The sequence below is a fragment of the Taudactylus pleione genome, unplaced genomic scaffold, assembly GCF_031769625.1.
Source record: "Taudactylus pleione unplaced genomic scaffold, aTauple2 ptg003429l, whole genome shotgun sequence".
In the NCBI taxonomy this organism is placed as follows: Eukaryota; Metazoa; Chordata; class Amphibia; order Anura; family Myobatrachidae; genus Taudactylus; species Taudactylus pleione.
Genome location: NW_028287780.1, coordinates 249 through 17,529, shown reverse-complemented (window position 1 = coordinate 17,529; position 17,281 = coordinate 249). Strand labels below are relative to the sequence as shown.

The window sequence follows — 17,281 nt, the reverse complement described above, 5'->3', positions numbered from 1 at the left end:
CCCGTCCATGTGCCCTGTTCTGTGTGTCTGTCTATCCTACACACGCTCAGTATTACTGTCACCCTCCCTGCAGTACTGTACAGGCCCGTCCATGTGCCCTGTTCTGTGTGTCTGTCTATCCTACACACGCTCAGTATTAATGTCACCCTCCCTGCAGTACTGTACAGGCCCGTCCATGTGCCCTGTTCTGTGTGTCTGTCTATCCTACACACGCTCAGTATTACTGTCACCCTCCCTGCAGTACTGTACAGGCCCGTCCATGTGCCATGTTCTGTGTGTCTGTCTATCCTACACACGCTCAGTATTACTGTCACCCTCCCTGCAGTACTGTACAGGCCCGTCCATGTGCCATGTTCTGTGTGTCTGTCTATCCTACACACGCTCAGTATTACTGTCACCCTCCCTGCAGTACTGTACAGGCCCGTCCATGTGCCCTGTTCTGTGTGTCTGTCTATCCTACACACGCTCAGTATTACTGTCACCCTCCCTGCAGTACTGTACAGGCCCGTCCATGTGCCCTGTTCTGTGTGTCTGTCTATCCTACACACGCTCAGTATTACTGTCACCCTCCCTGCAGTACTGTACAGGCCCGTCCATGTGCCCTGTTCTGTGTGTCTGTCTATCCTACACACGCTCAGTATTAATGTCACCCTCCCTGCAGTACTGTACAGGCCCGTCCATGTGCCCTGTTCTGTGTGTCTGTCTATCCTACACACGCTCAGTATTACTGTCACCCTCCCTGCAGTACTGTACAGGCCTGTCCATGTGCCCTGTTCTGTGTGTCTGTCTATCCTACACACGCTCAGTATTACTGTCACCCTCCCTGCAGTACTGTACAGGCCTGTCCATGTGCCCTGTTCTGTGTGTCTGTCTGTCCTACACACGCTCAGTATTACTGTCACCCTCCCTGCAGTACTGTACAGGCCCGTCCATGTGCCCTGTTCTGTGTGTCTGTCTATCCTACACACGCTCAGTATTAATGTCACCCTCCCTGCAGTACTGTACAGGCCCGTCCATGTGCCCTGTTCTGTGTGTCTGTCTATCCTACACACGCTCAGTATTAATGTCACCCTCCCTGCAGTACTGTACAGGCCCGTCCATGTGCCCTGTTCTGTGTGTCTGTCTATCCTACACACGCTCAGTATTACTGTCACCCTCCCTGCAGTACTGTACAGGCCTGTCCATGTGCCCTGTTTTGTGTGTCTGTCTGTCCTACACACGCTCAGTATTACTGTCACCCTCCCTGCAGTACTGTACAGGCCCGTCCATGTGCCCTGTTCTGTGTGTCTGTCTATCCTACACACGCTCAGTATTAATGTCACCCTCCCTGCAGTACTGTACAGGCCCGTCCATGTGCCCTGTTCTGTGTGTCTGTCTGTCCTACACATGCTCAGTATTAATGTCACCCTCCCTGCAGTACTGTACAGGCCCGTCCAAGTGCCCTGTTCTGTGTGTCTGTCTGTCCTACACACGCTCAGTATTACTGTCACCCTCCCTGCAGTACTGTACAGGCCTGTCCATGTGCCCTGTTCTGTGTGTCTGTCTATTCTACACACGCTCAGTATTACTGTCACCCTCCCTGCAGTACTGTACAGGCCCGTCCATGTGCCCTGTTCTGTGTGTCTGTCTGTCCTACACACGCTCAGTATTACTGTCACCCTCCCTGCAGTACTGTACAGGCCCGTCCATGTGCCCTGTTCTGTGTGTCTGTCTATCCTACACACGCTCAGTATTACTGTCACCCTCCCTGCAGTACTGTACAGGCCCGTCCATGTGCCCTGTTCTGTGTGTCTGTCTATCCTACACACGCTCAGTATTACTGTCACCCTCCCTGCAGTACTGTACAGGCCCGTCCATGTGCCCTGTTCTGTGTGTCTGTCTATCCTACACACGCTCAGTATTACTGTCACCCTCCCTGCAGTACTGTACAGGCCCGTCCATGTGCCCTGTTCTGTGTGTCTGTCTATCCTACACACGCTCAGTATTACTGTCACCCTCCCTGCAGTACTGTACAGGCCCGTCCATGTGCCCTGTTCTGTGTGTCTGTCTATCCTACACACGCTCAGTATTAATGTCACCCTCCCTGCAGTACTGTACAGGCCCGTCCATGTGCCCTGTTCTGTGTGTCTGTCTATCCTACACACGCTCAGTATTACTGTCACCCTCCCTGCAGTACTGTACAGGCCTGTCCATGTGCCCTGTTCTGTGTGTCTGTCTATCCTACACACGCTCAGTATTAATGTCACCCTCCCTGCAGTACTGTACAGGCCCGTCCATGTGCCCTGTTCTGTGTGTCTGTCTATCCTACACACGCTCAGTATTACTGTCACCCTCCCTGCAGTACTGTACAGGCCTGTCCATGTGCCCTGTTCTGTGTGTCTGTCTATCCTACACACGCTCAGTATTACTGTCACCCTCCCTGCAGTACTGTACAGGCCCGTCCATGTGCCCTGTTCTGTGTGTCTGTCTGTCCTACACACGCTCAGTATTACTGTCACCCTCCCTGCAGTACTGTACAGGCCCGTCCATGTGCCCTGTTCTGTGTGTCTGTCTATCCTACACACGCTCAGTATTACTGTCACCCTCCCTGCAGTACTGTACAGGCCTGTCCATGTGCCCTGTTCTGTGTGTCTGTCTATCCTACACACGCTCAGTATTACTGTCACCCTCCCTGCAGTACTGTACAGGCCCGTCCATGTGCCCTGTTCTGTGTGTCTGTCTATCCTACACACGCTCAGTATTACTGTCACCCTCCCTGCAGTACTGTACAGGCCTGTCCATGTGCCCTGTTCTGTGTGTCTGTCTATTCTACACACGCTCAGTATTACTGTCACCCTCCCTGCAGTACTGTACAGGCCCGTCCATGTGCCCTGTTCTGTGTGTCTGTCTATCCTACACACGCTCAGTATTACTGTCACCCTCCCTGCAGTACTGTACAGGCCCGTCCATGTGCCCTGTTCTGTGTGTCTGTCTATCCTACACACGCTCAGTATTACTGTCACCCTCCCTGCAGTACTGTACAGGCCCGTCCATGTGCCCTGTTCTGTGTGTCTGTCTATCCTACACACGCTCAGTATTAATGTCACCCTCCCTGCAGTACTGTACAGGCCCGTCCATGTGCCCTGTTCTGTGTGTCTGTCTATCCTACACACGCTCAGTATTACTGTCACCCTCCCTGCAGTACTGTACAGGCCCGTCCATGTGCCATGTTCTGTGTGTCTGTCTATCCTACACACGCTCAGTATTACTGTCACCCTCCCTGCAGTACTGTACAGGCCCGTCCATGTGCCATGTTCTGTGTGTCTGTCTATCCTACACACGCTCAGTATTACTGTCACCCTCCCTGCAGTACTGTACAGGCCCGTCCATGTGCCCTGTTCTGTGTGTCTGTCTATCCTACACACGCTCAGTATTACTGTCACCCTCCCTGCAGTACTGTACAGGCCCGTCCATGTGCCCTGTTCTGTGTGTCTGTCTATCCTACACACGCTCAGTATTACTGTCACCCTCCCTGCAGTACTGTACAGGCCCGTCCATGTGCCCTGTTCTGTGTGTCTGTCTATCCTACACACGCTCAGTATTACTGTCACCCTCCCTGCAGTACTGTACAGGCCTGTCCATGTGCCCTGTTCTGTGTGTCTGTCTATCCTACACATGCTCAGTATTACTGTCACCCTCCCTGCAGTACTGTACAGGCCCGTCCATGTGCCCTGTTCTGTGTGTCTGTCTATCCTACACACGCTCAGTATTACTGTCACCCTCCCTGCAGTACTGTACAGGCCTGTCCATGTGCCCTGTTCTGTGTGTCTGTCTATCCTACACACGCTCAGTATTAATGTCACCCTCCCTGCAGTACTGTACAGGCCCGTCCATGTGCCATGTTCTGTGTGTCTGTCTATCCTACACACGCTCAGTATTACTGTCACCCTCCCTGCAGTACTGTACAGGCCCGTCCATGTGCCCTGTTCTGTGTGTCTGTCTATCCTACACACGCTCAGTATTACTGTCACCCTCCCTGCAGTACTGTACAGGCCTGTCCATGTGCCCTGTTCTGTGTGTCTGTCTATCCTACACATGCTCAGTATTACTGTCACCCTCCCTGCAGTACTGTACAGGCCCGTCCATGTGCCCTGTTCTGTGTGTCTGTCTATCCTACACACGCTCAGTATTACTGTCACCCTCCCTGCAGTACTGTACAGGCCTGTCCATGTGCCCTGTTCTGTGTGTCTGTCTATCCTACACACGCTCAGTATTACTGTCACCCTCCCTGCAGTACTGTACAGGCCTGTCCATGTGCCCTGTTCTGTGTGTCTGTCTATCCTACACACGCTCAGTATTACTGTCACCCTCCCTGCAGTACTGTACATTTATACATATTGCAGTGATCTGATCACAGGAGGTGTCAGAATGAGATATTTATCCCAAACACAAAGCATCATGTATTACATAAAATACCTCACAGTAAATACAGTCTATAAGGGAAATTCCAGGTGCTATTTATAACACTTTTTCTTTACTATTGTTTTAGGGCTGTAAAATATAACAAACTTAAAATTATAAATAAAATAAAGTAATTTATATTCCATGAAGAAACTGCTCCTATAAATCGTGTACTGAGAGATGATCCATATACTATACAAACCACTATTATATATTATACTTACTGTCCCCAAATATGAGGCTATCCCTACATTATCAGTGTCCCAGACACCTCCCCCTGTCCCTACATTATCAGTGTCCCAGACACCTCCCCCTGTCCCTACATTATCAGTGTCCCAGACACCTCCCCCTGTCCCTACATTATCAGTGTCCCAGACACCTCCCCCTGTCCCTACATTATCAGAGTCCCAGACACCTCTCCCTGTGTGTGGGGGGAGAGATCACACCGAGCAGCAGCAGTCTCCTCTGCCTGTGTGGGGAGAGAGATCACACTGAGCAGCAGCAGTCTCCTCTCCCTGTGTGGGGGAGGGGGGAGAGATCACACTGAGCAGCAGCAGTCTCCTCTGCCTGTGTGGGGAGAGAGATCACACTGAGCAGCAGCAGTCTCCTCTCCCTGTGTGGAGGGAAGAGATCACACTGAGAAGCAGCAGTCTCCTCTCCCTGTGTGGGGGAAGAGATCACACTGAGCAGCAGCAGTCTCCTCTGCCTGTGTGGGGAGAGAGATCACACTGAGCAGCAGCAGTCTCCTCTCCCTGTGTGGAGGGAAGAGATCACACTGAGAAGCAGCAGTCTCCTCTCCCTGTGTGGGGGAAGAGATCACACTGAGCAGCAGCAGTCTCCTGTGCCTGTGTGGGGGAAGAGATCACACTGAGCAGCAGCAGTCTCCTGTGCCTGTGTGGGGGAAGAGATCACACTGAGCAGCAGCAGTCTCCTCTGCCTGTGTGGGGGAAGAGATCACACTGAGCAGCAGCAGTCTCCTCTGCCTGTGTGGGGAGAGAGATCACACTGAGCAGCAGCAGTCTCCTCTCCCTGTGTGGAGGGAAGAGATCACACTGAGAAGCAGCAGTCTCCTCTCCCTGTGTGGGGGAAGAGATCACACTGAGCAGCAGCAGTCTCCTGTGCCTGTGTGGGGGAAGAGATCACACTGAGCAGCAGCAGTCTCCTGTGCCTGTGTGGGGGAAGAGATCACACTGAGCAGCAGCAGTCTCCTGTGCCTGTGTGGAGGAAGAGATCACACTGAGCAGCAGCAGTCTCCTGTGCCTGTGTGGGGGAAGAGATCACACTGAGCAGCAGCAGTCTCCTGTGCCTGTGTGGAGGAAGAGATCACACTGAGCAGCAGCAGTCTCCTCTGCCTGTGTGGGGGGGGGAGAGATCACACTGAGCAGCAGCAGTCTCCTGTGCCTGTGTGGGGGGGAGAGATCACACTGAGCAGCAGCAGTCTCCTGTGCCTGTGTGGAGGGAGAGATCACACTGAGCAGCAGCAGTCTCCTCTGCCTGTGTGGGGGGAGAGATCACACTGAGCAGCAGCAGTCTCCTCTGCCTGTGTGGGGAGAGAGATCACACTGAGCAGCAGCAGTCTCCTCTGCCTGTGTGGGGAGAGAGATCACACTGAGCAGCAGCAGTCTCCTCTGCCTGTGTGGGGGAAGAGATCACACTGAGCAGCAGCAGTCTCCTCTGCCTGTGTGGGGGAAGAGATCACACTGAGCAGCAGCAGTCTCCTGTGCCTGTGTGGGGGGAAGAGATCACACTGAGCAGCAGCAGTCTCCTGTGCCTGTGTGGGGGGAAGAGATCACACTGAGCAGCAGCAGTCTCCTGTGCCTGTGTAGGGGGAGAGAGATCACACTGAGCAGCAGCAGTCTCCTGTGCCTGTGTGGGGGGAGAGAGATCACACTGAGCAGCAGCAGTCTCCTCTCCCTGTGTGGGGGGAGAGAGATCACACTGAGCAGCAGCAGTCTCCTCTGCCTGTGTGGGGGGAGAGAGATCACACTGAGCAGCAGCAGTCTCCTCTCCCTGTGTGGGGGGAGAGAGATCACACTGAGCAGCAGCAGTCTCCTCTGCCTGTGTGGGGGGAGAGAGATCACACTGAGCAGCAGCAGTCTCCTCTGCCTGTGTGGGGGGAGAGAGATCACACTGAGCAGCAGCAGTCTCCTCTGCCTGTGTGGGGGGAGAGAGATCACACTGAGCAGCAGCAGTCTCCTCTGCCTGTGTGGGGGGAGAGAGATCACACTGAGCAGCAGCAGTCTCCTCTGCCTGTGTGGGGGGAGAGAGATCACACTGAGCAGCAGCAGTCTCCTCTGCCTGTGTGGGGGGAGAGAGATCACACTGAGCAGCAGCAGTCTCCTCTGCCTGTGTGGGGGGAGAGAGATCACACTGAGCAGCAGCAGTCTCCTCTGCCTGTGTGGGGGGAGAGAGATCACACTGAGCAGCAGCAGTCTCCTCTGCCTGTGTGGGGGGAGAGAGATCACACTGAGCAGCAGCAGTCTCCTCTGCCTGTGTGGGGGGAGAGAGATCACACTGAGCAGCAGCAGTCTCCTCTGCCTGTGTGGGGGGAGAGAGATCACACTGAGCAGCAGCAGTCTCCTCTGCCTGTGTGGGGGGAGAGAGATCACACTGAGCAGCAGCAGTCTCCTCTGCCTGTGTGGGGGGAGAGAGATCACACTGAGCAGCAGCAGTCTCCTCTGCCTGTGTGGGGGGAGAGAGATCACACTGAGCAGCAGCAGTCTCCTCTGCCTGTGTGGGGGGAGAGAGATCACACTGAGCAGCAGCAGTCTCCTCTGCCTGTGTGGGGGGAGAGAGATCACACTGAGCAGCAGCAGTCTCCTCTGCCTGTGTGGGGAGAGAGATCACACTGAGCAGCAGCAGTCTCCTCTGCCTGTGTGGGGGGAGAGAGATCACACTAAGCAGCAGCAGTCTCCTCTGCCTGTGTGGGGGAGAGAGATCACACTAAGCAGCAGCAGTCTCCTCTGCCTGTGTGGGGGGAGAGAGATCACACTGAGCAGCAGCAGTCTCCTGTGCCTGTGCGGGGGGGGAGAGATCACACTGAGCAGCAGCAGTCTCCTCTGCCTGTGTGGGGGGAGAGAGATCACACTGAGCAGCAGCAGTCTCCTCTGCCTGTGTGGGGGGAGAGAGATCACACTGAGCAGCAGCAGTCTCCTCTGCCTGTGTGGGGGGAGAGAGATCACACTGAGCAGCAGCAGTCTCCTCTGCCTGTGTGGGGGGGAGAGAGATCACATTGAAATTAGAGTTATGGTAGATTTACCTAGATAACTGCTTTTCTTTGAGTACCATAGGGTCCACAGGGATACTATGGGGATATTATGGTTGGAGGACCAGGCGCCAAACAGTTACAGGTTCTGCTCCCAGAATGCCCTGGGTCCTTTCCCATATATAACCCTCCCTTGTACGAAGAACAGCTTTACCCCAGTGACAAATCAAAAATAAGGAGCGACAAGAGAGCGCTGCCAAATCAGAGACTCTGCAAGCAGAAGAGATAGCAAGAAGAAAAAGTAAAGTGTTCTTGCTGTTAGCCACTTCATGTCCAAATGTCCAAATGGGGAAGTTTGTAGTCCCTTAAGAACCAAAAGACAAATCCCACGGTGCTACCGGTGGAACAAAAGGAGAATTTTTTTTAACATCTGGTAATGAAGCAATCTTCTTCTGGAAGCAGACTAACAGTGCAAAAACCTGCACCCTCAAAGTGGCCAGGCGGAGACCTTTGTCTAATCCTGCCTAAAGAAAAGCCAGTACCCTGGAAATCCTGAATATCTTAGAATCATACTTCCTATGGGAGCACCATTGACCAAAAGAAGTGCCAAACTCTGTAATAGATGCGGGCAGAGGCAGGCTTATGTGCCCAAATAGTTTGAATTACAGAACTGGAAAAACCTTTGCTCTTAGAATGGAAGATTCAAGAGCCACACCGTCAAAGCCAGACTAGGTAAGTCCGGATGTCGGCAGGTCCTACCATAGAGGAAGAGGATACGGACTGTCTATGGACAGATTCTGTATGTTGGTGAACCAAGGACGTCTGGGCCAAGCCAGAGCTACCAGTATTACTGTTCCGCTTTCCTGCTTGAATTTCCTGAGAACTCTTGGAAGTAGAGAAATTGGAGGAAAGAGATATACCAGCTTGAATTCCCATCTTACTGCCAGTGTGTCCACGAAGGCTGCTGATGGGTCTCTGGACCTGGACTCGTACCTGGGGACCTTGTGGTTGTGACGTGACGCCATGAGATCCATCTCCGGTAGACCCCATTTGTTTACCAGGAGCTGAAACACTCCCGGATGGAGAGACCACTCTCTCCGGCGTGTATGTCCTGGTGACTTAGGAAGTCTGCTTCCCAATTGAGGACTCCCGGTTTGAATAAATGGCCGGAAGATGATGTTCTGCCCAAATCAGAACCTTTGTCACTTATTTCATGTCTGCATAACTTCTTGTGCCTCCCTGATTATTGAGGTAGGCCACTGTAGTAGCATTGTCGGACTGAATCTGGACCGGCCTGCCCTGGAGCAGGTCATGTGCCATGACAAGAGCTCTGTATACTGCTCACAGTTCTAGAATGTTTATTGGCAGATGACTTTGCTGATTTGTCCATCTTCCCTGAAACATGTGACGACCTGTCACTGCCCCCTATCCGCGAAGGCTGGGGTCCATGGTGAGAAGCACCCTATTTGGAATCCAGAACGGGCGCCCTTTGTTTAGATGATCCTCTCAGCCACCACAGGAGGGAGTGAGAAGGATCCTCTGAGACCTTGTCAGATGATGCTGTCCGTTTCACCTGGAGATAATCAATATATATATAGAGACCTGGAATGGAACGGAGCATACCCCAATATATCGAAGGTGGATACCATTGATCCCAGGACCTGTATTGCTAACAGACCCGCTCGCGAGCGCTATTCGCTCGCAAGCGGGTCGATGGTGGCCCAGTGCGCATGCGCACGACGGAGCCGGCTCCGTCGTGCGCATGCGCGAGACCCGGATAGCGACGGGGAAGCCGTCGCTCCGGGTCTCGCTACAAAGGGGGCATGCTGTCGATGTTGAGTGACAGCACGCCCCCTTTGGTGGGCGGGCCGGGGGCGTGTTGGCCAGACGGAGGCGTCTGGTAACCCACAGCTATGCGAGCGGCCATTGAAAAAAAAAAAAAACGCCCTGATTCAGAGCGGGCGCTCGTTCAGTGTGTCTGGCTCTGAATCAGGCCCAGAATGCGTCGTAATCTTGCTCTCCAGCAGAAACACCGTCTGTGCCCGAGAATCCAGAAGAGCTCCCAGATGTACCATCTGCTGTGTTGGAGAAAGTGACAATTTCTCCCAATTTATTATCCAGCCGTGCCTTTGTAGGCAGGCTATGGTCATTTGAAGATGGTATTGTTACATAACCGGAGTCTATGCCAATATCAAAAGATCATCCAGATATGTCAGAATTCTGACTCCCTGACGCCTGAGATAGGCCGTCATGACTGACATTATTTTGGTAAATACCCAGGGAGCTGTAGATAGGCCACAGGGTAGAGACTAAAATTGGTAATGTTGCTGAAGGACAGCAAACCGTAAGAATTGTTGGTGGGATGGTATAATAGGAACATGCAGATATGCATCCTGAATGTCCAGGGAAACCATGTAATCCCCCCGACTCCATTGCCAAAATAATTGACCAGAGAGTTTCCACACAAAACTTGGGTACATGGATAAGCCTGTTGAGGGTCTTCAGATTTAGTATAGGGCGATAAGCCCCATTCGGTTTCTGAACCAGAAACAGATTGGAATAATAAGCCCTTCCTTGAGGAGACACGGGAACTGGGACCATTGCCCCTGCCGGTAGCAGGGAGTGAATGGCTCCCTGAAAAGCTAAGACCTTGTCCGCATCTGCTGGAGGATCTGTGCAAAAAACTTCTGATGGGGATGTCTCCTGAAAGTGAAAGCATACCCCTGAGAGACCACACCTGAGAGACCACTTCTCGGACCCAGGCATCTGTTGTTTGACAGAAACTGAAGAAGTCGGCCTCCCACCCTGGGATCCCCCAGGAAGAGGCCCGCTCCATCAGGCCAAATGTTTGTTGTCTGGCTTAGAAGCTGGATGTCTTTTCAGGCCAGACCTCTTAGTTTGTCGCTTAGACTTGCGTAAACTAGTTGGCCTAGAAGAAGACTGTTCTTTTGCTCGTCCCAGAGGATGGAAAGACTGAAAGGAAACATGCCTAGATTTAGTATATGACTTAGATGGCAGACCTGTAGATTTTGAAGCTGCCAGAGTAGTGATTATATTATCCAACTCTGCTCCAAAAAGTACCCTTCCATAGAAAGCTAAGACTTTGATCCTGTATCAGCTATCCAAGATCTTAACCAAATGGCCCTGCGTACCACTATTGATGCTGCTGATGCCCTGGAAACTAAAATTCCAGCATTCACTGCAGCCCCTCCCTGATAGGAAGCTGCTTCCCGTATGTGGGAGTTATTTATCATCGGTTCCCTGGTAGCGGATCTTCCCATGCCCCTGTCCATTCTTCAATAGCTTTGGCTACCCAGGCTACAGCCATAGCTGGACGAGTAACCGCTCCAGATGACGAACATACTGCTTTAAGAAAGGCTTCAATCTTTAGTCACTCTATCAACATTAGATGGAGCCATACTCTGACTAGAATGGCCATAAACATCCTTCCAGGAAGGATGCATAGGAGGTGCAGACATGGCATGCTGTGTACACCCCATCCAAGGAGGCAGCGTGGGAGCAGCCATACCATCCACAACCATCATCATAACCTGGGAAAAATAGAGGAGACCCAAGATGGCTCTTTTACAGGGACAGGTACACTGCACTGGTGAGGTGACTCTATATAACAGACAGCACACAAACCATCCTGTACGTCCTGAGAGGACACATAAGCTGTACATGACTTACATATAACCAGCACAGGCGGCTCCCCCTCCTGTATCCCTTTATCTTTGGACATGGTCAGTAAAGGCAATAATCGCATGTTATGTGACAGCCTTCACACAATTACTCAGAGAAACACCTCCACCCCAAGAGGATGGAGAGAAAACAGTGATAGTTATACTGACAGACAGAAATAACAGACAGTGTCATTACAGCAGCTAGCAAACAGTCACATACAATACATATGTAATATAATTACAGTCACATACAATACATATATATTATAATTACAATCGGCTCTAAATCAACTACACAAACACAAAGTAATAGTAAGGATATACAGTGCATCCGGAAAGTATTCACAGCGCTTCACTTTTTCCACATTTTGTTATGTTACAGCCTTATTCCAAAATGGAATAAATTCTTTGATGTCCTTAAAATTCTACACACACTACCCCATAATGTGTAAAAAGTTTTTTTGAGATTTTTGCTAATTTAATACAAAAATAAAAAAAAACACTAAGAAATTACATGTACATAAGTATCACAGCCTCTGCCATGAAGCTCAAAACTGAGCTCAGGTGCATCCTGTTACTACTGATCATCCTTGAGATGTTCCTACAGCTTAATTGCAGTCTGCCTGTGGTATATTCAGTTATTTGGACATGATTTTGAAAGGCATACACCTGTCTATATAAAGGTCCCACACTTGACAGTGCATGTCAGAGCACAAACCAAGCATGAAGTCCAAGGAAATGGCTGTAGACCACCGAGAGACGATTGTCTCCAGGCACAAATCTGGGGAAGGGTACAGAAAAATATCTACTGCTTTGAAGGTCCCAATGAGCACAGTGGCCTCCATCATCCGTAAATGGAAGAAGTTCGGAACCACCAGGACTCTTCCTAGAGTTGGCCGGCCATCTAAACTGAGCGATCGTGGGAGAAGGGCCCTAGTCAGGGAGGTGACCAAGAAACCGATGATCACGCTGTCAGAGCTACAGCATTCCTCTGTGGAGAGAGGAGAACCTTCCAGAAGGACAACCAGATATGACCTGTCATCTTTAGGGTCAGTTATGTGGTGAGGACAGGGATGTGCTGCCCTGTCATCCTTAGGGTCAGTTATGTGGTGAGGACAGGGATGTGCTGACCTGTCACCCTTAGGGTCAGTTATGTGGTGAGGACAGGAATGTGCTGACCTGTCATCCTTAGGGTCAGTTATGTGGTGAGGCCAGGGATGGGCTTCTGTGTGTCCACATTTTTGTTTGGCAGCAACCAGTACTGGCTTTGCCAGTTTGGGAACCACTGATTTAGAAAGATGTGTAATGAGAGTGATACATGTATGTAGAGAGATGTGTAATGAGAGTGATACATGTATGTAGAGAGATGTGTAATGAGAGTGATACAGGTATGTAGAGAGATGTGTAATGAGAGTGATACAGGTATGTAGAGAGATGTGTAATGAGAGTGATACATGTATGTAGAGAGATGTGTAATGAGAGTGATACATGTATGTAGAGAGATGTGTAATGAGAGTGATACATGTATGTAGAGAGATGTGTAATGAGAGTGATACATGTATGTAGAGAGATGTGTAATGAGAGTGATACATGTATGTAGAGAGATGTGTAATGAGAGTGATACATGTATGTAGAGAGATGTGTAATGAGAGTGATACATGTATGTAGAGAGATGTGTAATGAGTGTGATACATGTATGTAGAAAGATGTGTAATGAGTGTGATACATGTATGTAGAGAGATGTGTAATGAGAGTGATACATGTATGTAGAGAGATGTGTAATGAGAGTGATACATGTAGATAGACAGATGTGTAATGAGTGTGATACATGTATGTAGAGAGATGTGTAATGAGAGTGATACATGTATATAGAGATGTGTAATGAGAGTGATACATGTATATAGAGATGTGTAATGAGTGTGATACATGTATATAGAGATGTGTGATACATGTATATAGAGAGATGTGTAATGAGAGTGATACATGTATGTAGAGAGATGTGTAATGAGAGTGATACATGTAGATAGACAGATGTGTAATGAGTGTGATACATGTATGTAGAGAGATGTGTAATGAGAGTGATACATGTATATAGAGATGTGTAATGAGAGTGATACATGTATATAGAGATGTGTAATGAGAGTGATACATGTATATAGAGATGTGTAATGAGAGTGATACATGTATATAGAGATGTGTAATGAGAGTGATACATGTATGTAGAGAGATGTGTAATGAGAGTGATACATGTATGTAGAGAGATGTGTAATGAGAGAGATACATGTATGTAGAGAGATGTGTAATGAGAGTGATACAGGTATGTAGAGAGATGTGTAATGAGAGTGATACAGGTATGTAGAGAGATGTGTAATGAGAGTGATACATGTATGTAGAGAGATGTGTAATGAGAGTGATACATGTATGTAGAGAGATGTGTAATGAGAGTGATACATGTATGTAGAGAGATGTGTAATGAGAGTGATACATGTATGTAGAGAGATGTGTAATGAGAGTGATACATGTATGTAGAGAGATGTGTAATGAGAGTGATACATGTATGTAGAGAGATGTGTAATGAGTGTGATACATGTATGTAGAGAGATGTGTAATGAGTGTGATACATGTATGTAGAAAGATGTGTAATGAGTGTGATACATGTATGTAGAGAGATGTGTAATGAGAGTGATACATGTATGTAGAGAGATGTGTAATGAGAGTGATACATGTAGATAGACAGATGTGTAATGAGTGTGATACATGTATGTAGAGAGATGTGTAATGAGAGTGATACATGTATATAGAGATGTGTAATGAGAGTGATACATGTATATAGAGATGTGTAATGAGTGTGATACATGTATATAGAGATGTGTGATACATGTATATAGAGAGATGTGTAATGAGAGTGATACATGTAGATAGACAGATGTGTAATGAGTGTGATACATGTATGTAGAGAGATGTGTAATGAGAGTGATACATGTAGATAGACAGATGTGTAATGAGTGTGATACATGTATGTAGAGAGATGTGTAATGAGAGTGATACATGTATATAGAGATGTGTAATGAGAGTGATACATGTATATAGAGATGTGTAATGAGAGTGATACATGTATATAGAGATGTGTAATGAGAGTGATACATGTATATAGAGATGTGTAATGAGAGTGATACATGTATGTAGAGAGATGTGTAATGAGAGAGATACATGTATGTAGAGAGATGTGTAATGAGAGTGATACATGTATGTAGAGAGATGTGTAATGAGAGTGATACATGTATATAGAGATGTGTAATGAGAGTGATACATGTATATAGAGATGTGTAATGAGAGTGATACATGTATATAGAGACGTGTAATGAGAGTGATACATGTATGTAGAAATTTCTATAATACAAAAATACACATATGTGTAAAGGGGGTTATACTGTGATACTTATATGTAAATACTAGATAGATGTGTGAGGAGTTACATAAACACCCAGTACATCACATGATCTCAGGGTTACATGTGTGAAGATAGATGTGTAATGAGTGTGTTACATGTATGACAGTTACATAAACACCCATCACATGATCTCAGGGTTACATGTGTGTAGATAGATGTGTAATGAGTGTGTTACATGTATGACAGTTACATAAACACCCATCACTTGATCTCAGGGTTACATGTGTGTAGATAGATGTGTAATGAGAGTGATACATGTATATAGAGATGTGTAATGAGAGTGATACATGTATATAGAGATGTGTAATGAGAGTGATACATGTATGTAGAGAGATGTGTAATGAGAGTGATACATGTATGTAGAGAGATGTGTAATGAGAGAGATACATGTATGTAGAGAGATGTGTAATGAGAGTGATACAGGTATGTAGAGAGATGTGTAATGAGAGTGATACAGGTATGTAGAGAGATGTGTAATGAGAGTGATACATGTATGTAGAGAGATGTGTAATGAGAGTGATACATGTATGTAGAGAGATGTGTAATGAGAGTGATACATGTATGTAGAGAGATGTGTAATGAGAGTGATACATGTATGTAGAGAGATGTGTAATGAGAGTGATACATGTATGTAGAGAGATGTGTAATGAGAGTGATACATGTATGTAGAGAGATGTGTAATGAGAGTGATACATGTATGTAGAGAGATGTGTAATGAGTGTGATACATGTATGTAGAGAGATGTGTAATGAGTGTGATACATGTATGTAGAAAGATGTGTAATGAGTGTGATACATGTATGTAGAGAGATGTGTAATGAGAGTGATACATGTATGTAGAGAGATGTGTAATGAGAGTGATACATGTAGATAGACAGATGTGTAATGAGTGTGATACATGTATGTAGAGAGATGTGTAATGAGAGTGATACATGTATATAGAGATGTGTAATGAGAGTGATACATGTATATAGAGATGTGTAATGAGTGTGATACATGTATATAGAGATGTGTGATACATGTATATAGAGAGATGTGTAATGAGAGTGATACATGTAGATAGACAGATGTGTAATGAGTGTGATACATGTATGTAGAGAGATGTGTAATGAGAGTGATACATGTAGATAGACAGATGTGTAATGAGTGTGATACATGTATGTAGAGAGATGTGTAATGAGAGTGATACATGTATATAGAGATGTGTAATGAGAGTGATACATGTATATAGAGATGTGTAATGAGAGTGATACATGTATATAGAGATGTGTAATGAGAGTGATACATGTATATAGAGATGTGTAATGAGAGTGATACATGTATGTAGAGAGATGTGTAATGAGAGAGATACATGTATGTAGAGAGATGTGTAATGAGAGTGATACATGTATGTAGAGAGATGTGTAATGAGAGTGATACATGTATATAGAGATGTGTAATGAGAGTGATACATGTATATAGAGATGTGTAATGAGAGTGATACATGTATATAGAGACGTGTAATGAGAGTGATACATGTATGTAGAAATTTCTATAATACAAAAATACACATATGTGTAAAGGGGGTTATACTGTGATACTTATATGTAAATACTAGATAGATGTGTGAGGAGTTACATAAACACCCAGTACATCACATGATCTCAGGGTTACATGTGTGAAGATAGATGTGTAATGAGTGTGTTACATGTATGACAGTTACATAAACACCCATCACATGATCTCAGGGTTACATGTGTGTAGATAGATGTGTAATGAGTGTGTTACATGTATGACAGTTACATAAACACCCATCACTTGATCTCAGGGTTACATGTGTGTAGATAGATGTGTAATGAGTGTGTTACATGTATGACAGTTACATAAACACCCATTACATGATCTCAGGGTTACAACACCTGCTCCTTAGTCACCGGATGACAGACACACACCGGCTTCCCTATATGTTTCCCATCAGACACCAACAGCTGATAATCTAACACCAGGCCGTGACCACGCTGCTCACCCGTCACAGAGTCACACACTGTCCCGGCCGCTGCTCCGGTGTCTGGGCCTCGCTCTCTGCACCACCAGCCGCCTGCAGTACTGTCACTGTGTGTGATCCTAATCCCCGCCCATCCGACCGCCCTGTGTAATACTAGTCCCCGCCCACAGCCCTCCTACTGCTACACTGTGTGACACTAATCCCCGCCCATCCGGCCGCCCTGTGTAATACTAGTCCCCGCCCACAGCCCTCCTACTGCTGCACTGTGTGACACTAATCCCCGCCCATCCGGCCGCCCTGTGTAATACTAGTCCCCGCCCACAGCCCTCCTACTGCTACACTGTGTGACACTAATCCCCGCCCATCCGACCGCCCTGTGTAATACTAGTCCCCGCCCACAGCCCTCCTACTGCTGCACTGTGTGACACTAATCCCCGCCCATCCGGCCGCCCTGTGTAATACTAGTCCCCGCCCACAGCCCTCCTACTGCTACACTGTGTGACACTAATCCCCGCCCAT

At 47.8% G+C, this 17,281-nt stretch overlaps 1 protein-coding gene across 1 annotated transcript in view; it reads right to left on the bottom strand.

Annotated features, from left to right (window-relative positions):
- Positions 1 to 16,893, bottom strand: part of GRINA (glutamate ionotropic receptor NMDA type subunit associated protein 1) — a 39,990-nt gene extending 23,097 nt beyond the window's left edge. Inside the window, exon 1 of the mRNA XM_088466527.1 lies at positions 16,784 to 16,893. The gene's annotated coding sequence lies outside the window, so the exon portion shown is untranslated. The remainder of the gene's footprint in view (positions 1 to 16,783) is intronic.
- Positions 16,894 to 17,281: the final 388 nt, after the last annotated feature.